Source organism: Dendrobates tinctorius, unplaced genomic scaffold (assembly GCF_039654945.1).
Source record: "Dendrobates tinctorius isolate UK_male_01 unplaced genomic scaffold, ASM3965494v1 ptg000204l, whole genome shotgun sequence".
NCBI lineage: Eukaryota > Metazoa > Chordata > Amphibia > Anura > Dendrobatidae > Dendrobates > Dendrobates tinctorius.
In genome coordinates this window covers 538,070-544,069 of record NW_027361871.1, presented here as the reverse complement: position 1 = coordinate 544,069, position 6,000 = coordinate 538,070, and the positions used below count along the sequence as shown (strand labels likewise).

The 6,000-nt window shown below is 57.6% G+C and overlaps 1 protein-coding gene across 8 annotated transcripts in view; it reads left to right on the top strand.

The window, feature by feature from the left end:
- The first annotated feature begins 1,447 nt into the window (after window positions 1-1,447).
- The window catches only part of LOC141057365 (tRNA N6-adenosine threonylcarbamoyltransferase, mitochondrial-like), a 212,344-nt gene continuing 207,791 nt past the window's right edge, over window positions 1,448-6,000 (top strand). For 5 of the 8 annotated variants that reach the window (XM_073553951.1, XM_073553953.1, XM_073553946.1 and 2 more), the window contains exon 1: window positions 1,559-1,681. The gene's annotated coding sequence lies outside the window, so the exon portion shown is untranslated. Of the gene's footprint in view, window positions 1,535-1,558; window positions 1,858-6,000 lie in introns of those variants that run through there. The other 3 variants (XM_073553949.1, XM_073553947.1, XM_073553948.1) reach the window with 3 other exon arrangements.

The following is a 6,000-nucleotide window of genomic DNA, read 5'->3' as shown; positions in this document are numbered from 1 at the left end:
TCTGTGGCCTCCCCTCTAACACTTTTGCACCCCTCCAATCTATTCTAATCTCTGCTGCCCGACTAATCCACCTGTCCCCCCGCTATTCCCTGGCCTCTCCCCTCTGTCAATCCCTGCACTGGCTCCCCATTACCCAAAGACTCCAGTTCAAAACCCTAACCATGACATACAAAGCCATCCACAACCTGAGTCCTCCATACATCTGTGTTGGATTGCACTTTTGTTTGCAATTTCACCGCACTTGGAATTTTTTTCCTGTGTTCTAGTTAACAACATGGTAAAACCAATGGTGTCGTTCAAAAGTACAACTTGTCCCGCAAAAAATAAGCCTTCAGGTGGCCATACTGACGAAAAAATAAAAAAAAGTTATGGCTTTGGGAATGACGGGAAAGAAAAATGAAAACGCAAAACCGAAAAAAACTCTGGGGTTAATAAACCTCAGGCTTGGTATTTTCTGTTTAGAAAGGAAGAAGTTGAAAACGCAGCCCAAAAAAAGAAAAGACATTCGGGTGCCAGCCTTCCCGGCATATACCAAACCTCCAAATAGTCCTTCACAGATGAAAGCAGCACACCATGTAAGCTTCAGTAAAGTGCTATTTAATAGCCCATCTGGCTATGTGCCCATGCAGCAACGTTTCGGTCCAGTGGGTGTGAACCTTTCTCAAGCAGCACTTTATTGAAGCTTACATGGTGTGCTGCTTTTATCTGTGAAGGACATATATATATATATATATACTTATATAGATTATATTCACTTATGTTTGTTTTGTGTGTAAACGTTATATTTGGTATGTAATGATATTGTGGTCTTCAATGGAGAAGGTAAATGAAGGGGTTGGAGAAGGGAATGACATCACAATTCTTTTTTTATTAATAGATCTTTATTTAGCTTCCAAATCCACACGCATGAAAATCCACATCAAAACCTCGTGGATTTTCAACTGCGTCTTCTGCCAAGAGAGGAAGAATCCGGGCAGATTTTTACAAGAGCAAATTCGCAACGTGTGCGGTGACAAGATGGCGGTGCAGGAGTGAAGTGGCGCTGAGGGTGGTGAGTGTAGTGTTAGGTGCAGCGAGCTAAGGTTACTGGCACCACTCCAGCGACCGTACACACACTGGGCACCGCTCTGCATCCTCCCACTGGCATCATTTCTGCTTGTTAACATGTAAAAACATATGTTGCAAATAATTGAGGAATAAGGAAGCCCCGTCTGCCCCGTGCACACTCAGGCGACTTCATGACGTGCGGCTCCAGGAGGCGGGGGCCGCCACGTCACAGACGGGGCAATGGTCGGGCTCACAGTCACGCTTTTGTGAGTCCCGATTGACCTGTTCATGTGCATACAGCGACACTCCCCTCTACGGAAATCTAAGCATTACGTCATATGCATCTGTAATGCGCATGCGCTCTGCAAGCACTGTGACGTGACCTGTTCCTGAGAATAGTGCGTGAAGTGCGCATGCTCGAAGGAACTAACCACATCCTCGCAAGCGACGCCAAGGTGCTGGGTTTACCGTAAAGTGCATAGAACGTGTGCGTGTAACTTTCAGTAGCGTCCTAATAAATGTCACTGGGATGTTAGCTTAGGACGAATACGCTGCCCCAGCGAGTGACAGAGCAGAGTAGGGAGTCACGTGGGCTATGTGGAAGTTACGCGCCGGATCTGTCCGCAACCAAATGGTATGGGGCAGCAGAGGCCGAGCCTGGTGCTGCACTGGCAGAGGGCGCAACGCATGAGAGCCGAGTGGGAGAGCTGGGATTACTGGTATTGGTTCTGCTGGGGAGGTAGGGTGACTGCACGGAATCTGTCACCTCCAGGAATGCTGTATACCTGCACATACAGGGTTAATCTGCAGGTAAATAGAATTCACAGGGAACCTGACAGTGTTGATGCGTGCGACCGATCCAGGAGCACCCCGTATTAGGCACCGGCTCTGCCCGGTCCCCAGCAGCTTCTCTCCTCCCGCTGCCCTGGAGGGACAGGTCTTGGGTATATACTCTACCGCTCTGCCCGGTCCCCAGCAGCTTCTCTCCTCCCGCTGCCCTGGAGGGACAGGTCTTGGGTATATACTCTACCGCTCTGCCCGGTCCCCAGCAGCTTCTCTCCTCCCGCTGCCCTGGAGGGACAGGTCTTGGGTATATACTCTACCGCTCTGCCCGGTCCCCAGCAGCTTCTCTCCTCCCGCTGCCTTGGAGGGACAGGTCTTGGGTATATACTCTACCGCTCTGCCCGGTCCCCAGCAGCTTCTCTCCTCCCGCTGCCCTGCAGGGACAGGTCTTGGGTATATACTCTACCGCTCTGCCCGGTCCCCAGCAGCTTCTCTCCTCCCGCTGCCTTGGAGGGACAGGTCTTGGGTATATACTCTACCGCTCTGCCCGGTCCCCAGCAGCTTCTCTCCTCCCGCTGCCCTGCAGGGACAGGTCTTGGGTATATACTCTACCGCTCTGCCCGGTCCCCAGCAGCTTCTCTCCTCCCGCTGCCCTGGAGGGACAGGTCTTGGGTATATACTCTACCGCTCTGCACGGTCCCCAGCAGCTTCTCTCCTCCCGCTGCCCTGCAGGGACAGGTCTTGGGTATATACTCTACCGCTCTGCCCGGTCCCCAGCAGCTTCTCTCCTCCCGCTGCCCTGGAGGGACAGGTCTTGGGTATATACTCTACCGCTCTGCACGGTCCCCAGCAGCTTCTCTCCTCCCGCTGCCCTGGAGGGACAGGTCTTGGGTATATACTCTACCGCTCTGCCCGGTCCCCGGCAGCTTCTCTCCTCCCGCTGCCCTGGAGGGACAGGTCTTGGGTATATACTGTACCGCTCTGCACGGTCCCCAGCAGCTTCTCTCCTCCCGCTGCCCTGGAGGGACAGGTCTTGGGTATATACTCTACCGCTCTGCACGGTCCCCAGCAGCTTCTCTCCTCCCGCTGCCCTGGAGGGACAGGTCTTGGGTATATACTGTACCGCTCTGCCCGGTCCCCAGCAGCTTCTCTCCTCCCGCTGCCCTGGAGGGACAGGTCTTGGGTATATACTCTACCGCTCTGCCCGGTCCCCGGCAGCTTCTCTCCTCCCGCTGCCCTGGAGGGACAGGTCTTGGGTATATACTCTACCGCTCTGCCCGGTCCCCGGCAGCTTCTCTCCTCCCGCTGCCCTGGAGGGACAGGTCTTGGGTATATACTCTACCGCTCTGCACGGTCCCCAGCAGCTTCTCTCCTCCCGCTGCCCTGGAGGGACAGGTCTTGGGTATATACTCTACCGCTCTGCACGGTCCCCAGCAGCTTCTCTCCTCCCGCTGCCCTGGAGGGACAGGTATTGGGTATATACTCTACCGCTCTGCACGGTCCCCGGCAGCTTCTCTCCTCCCGCTGCCCTGGAGGGACAGGTCTTGGGTATATACTCTACCGCTCTGCACGGTCCCCAGCAGCTTCTCTCCTCCCGCTGCCCTGGAGGGACAGGTCTTGGGTATATACTGTACCGCTCTGCCCGGTCCCCAGCAGCTTCTCTCCTCCCGCTGCCCTGGAGGGACAGGTCTTGGGTATATACTCTACCGCTCTGCCCGGTCCCCAGCAGCTTCTCTCCTCCCGCTGCCCTGGAGGGACAGGTCTTGGGTATATACTCTACCGCTCTGCACGGTCCCCAGCAGCTTCTCTCCTCCCGCTGCCCTGGAGGGACAGGTCTTGGGTATATACTCTACCGCTCTGCACGGTCCCCAGCAGCTTCTCTCCTCCCGCTGCCCTGCAGGGACAGGTCTTGGGTATATACTCTACCGCTCTGCACGGTCCCCAGCAGCTTCTCTCCTCCCGCTGCCCTGCAGGGACAGGTCTTGGGTATATACTCTACCGCTCTGCACGGTCCCCGGCAGCTTCTCTCCTCCCACTGCCCTGGAGGGACAGGTCTTGGGTATATACTGTACCGCTCTGCACGGTCCCCAGCAGCTTCTCTCCTCCCGCTGCCCTGCAGGGACAGGTCTTGGGTATATACTCTACCGCTCTGCACGGTCCCCAGCAGCTTCTCTCCTCCCGCTGCCCTGCAGGGACAGGTCTTGGGTATATACTCTACCGCTCTGCACGGTCCCCGGCAGCTTCTCTCCTCCCACTGCCCTGGAGGGACAGGTCTTGGGTATATACTGTACCGCTCTGCACGGTCCCCAGCAGCTTCTCTCCTCCCGCTGCCCTGCAGGGACAGGTCTTGGGCTATATACTGTACCGCTCTGCACGGTCCCCGGCAGCTTCTCTCCTCCCGCTGCCCTGGAGGGACAGGTCTTGGGTATATACTGTACCGCTCTGCACGGTCCCCAGCAGCTTCTCTCCTCCCGCTGCCCTGCAGGGACAGGTCTTGGGTATATACTGTACCGCTCTGCACGGTCCCCGGCAGCTTCTCTCCTCCCGCTGCCCTGGAGGGACAGGTATTGGGTATATACTCTACCGCTCTGCACGGTCCCCAGCAGCTTCTCTCCTCCCGCTGCCCTGCAGGGACAGGTCTTGGGTATATACTGTACCGCTCTGCACTGTCCCCGGCAGCTTCTCTCCTCCCGCTGCCCTGGAGGGACAGGTATTGGGTATATACTGTACCGCTCTGCACGGTCCCCAGCAGCTTCTCTCCTCCCGCTGCCCTGGAGGGACAGGTCTTGGGTATATACTCTACCGCTCTGCACGGTCCCCAGCAGCTTCTCTCCTCCCGCTGCCCTGCAGGGACAGGTCTTGGGTATATACTGTACCGCTCTGCACGGTCCCCGGCAGCTTCTCTCCTCCCGCTGCCCTGGAGGGACAGGTATTGGGTATATACTGTACCGCTCTGCCCGGTCCCCAGCAGCTTCTCTCCTCCCGCTGCCCTGGAGGGACAGGTCTTGGGTATATACTGTACCGCTCTGCACGGTCCCCAGCAGCTTCTCTCCTCCCGCTGCCTTGGAGGGACAGGTCTTGGGTATATACTGTACCGCTCTGCACGGTCCCCAGCAGCTTCTCTCCTCCCGCTGCCCTGCAGGGACAGGTCTTGGGTATATACTGTACCGCTCTGCACGGTCCCCGGCAGCTTCTCTCCTCCCACTGCCCTGGAGGGACAGGTCTTGGGTATATACTGTACCGCTCTGCACGGTCCCCAGCAGCTTCTCTCCTCCCGCTGCCCTGCAGGGACAGGTCTTGGGTATATACTCTACCGCTCTGCCCGGTCCCCAGCAGCTTCTCTCCTCCCGCTGCCCTGGAGGGACAGGTCTTGGGTATATACTGTACCGCTCTGCCCGGTCCCCAGCAGCTTCTCTCCTCCCGCTGCCCTGGAGGGACAGGTCTTGGGTATATACTCTACCGCTCTGCACGGTCCCCAGCAGCTTCTCTCCTCCCGCTGTCCTGGAGGGACAGGTCTTGGGTATATACTCTACCGCTCTGCCCGGTCCCCAGCAGCTTCTCTCCTCCCGCTGCCCTGGAGGGACAGGTCTTGGGTATATACTCTACCGCTCTGCACGGTCCCCAGCAGCTTCTCTCCTCCCGCTGCCCTGGAGGGACAGGTCTTGGGTATATACTCTACCGCTCTGCCCGGTCCCCAGCAGCTTCTCTCCTCCCGCTGCCCTGGAGGGACAGGTCTTGGGTATATACTCTACCGCTCTGCCCGGTCCCCAGCAGCTTCTCTCCTCCCGCTGCCCTGGAGGGACAGGTCTTGGGTATATACTCTACCGCTCTGCACGGTCCCCAGCAGCTTCTCTCCTCCCGCTGCCCTGGAGGGACAGGTCTTGGGTATATACTCTACCGCTCTGCCCGGTCCCCAGCAGCTTCTCTCCTCCCGCTGCCCTGGAGGGACAGGTCTTGGGTATATACTCTACCGCTCTGCACGGTCCCCAGCAGCTTCTCTCCTCCCGCTGCCCTGGAGGGCCCGTCTTGGGTATATACTGTACCGCTCTGCACGGTCCCCAGCAGCTTCTCTCCTCCCGCTGCCCTGCAGGGACAGGTCTTGGGTATATACTCTACCGCTCTGCACGGTCCCCGGCAGCTTCTCTCCTCCCACTGCCCTGGAGGGACAGG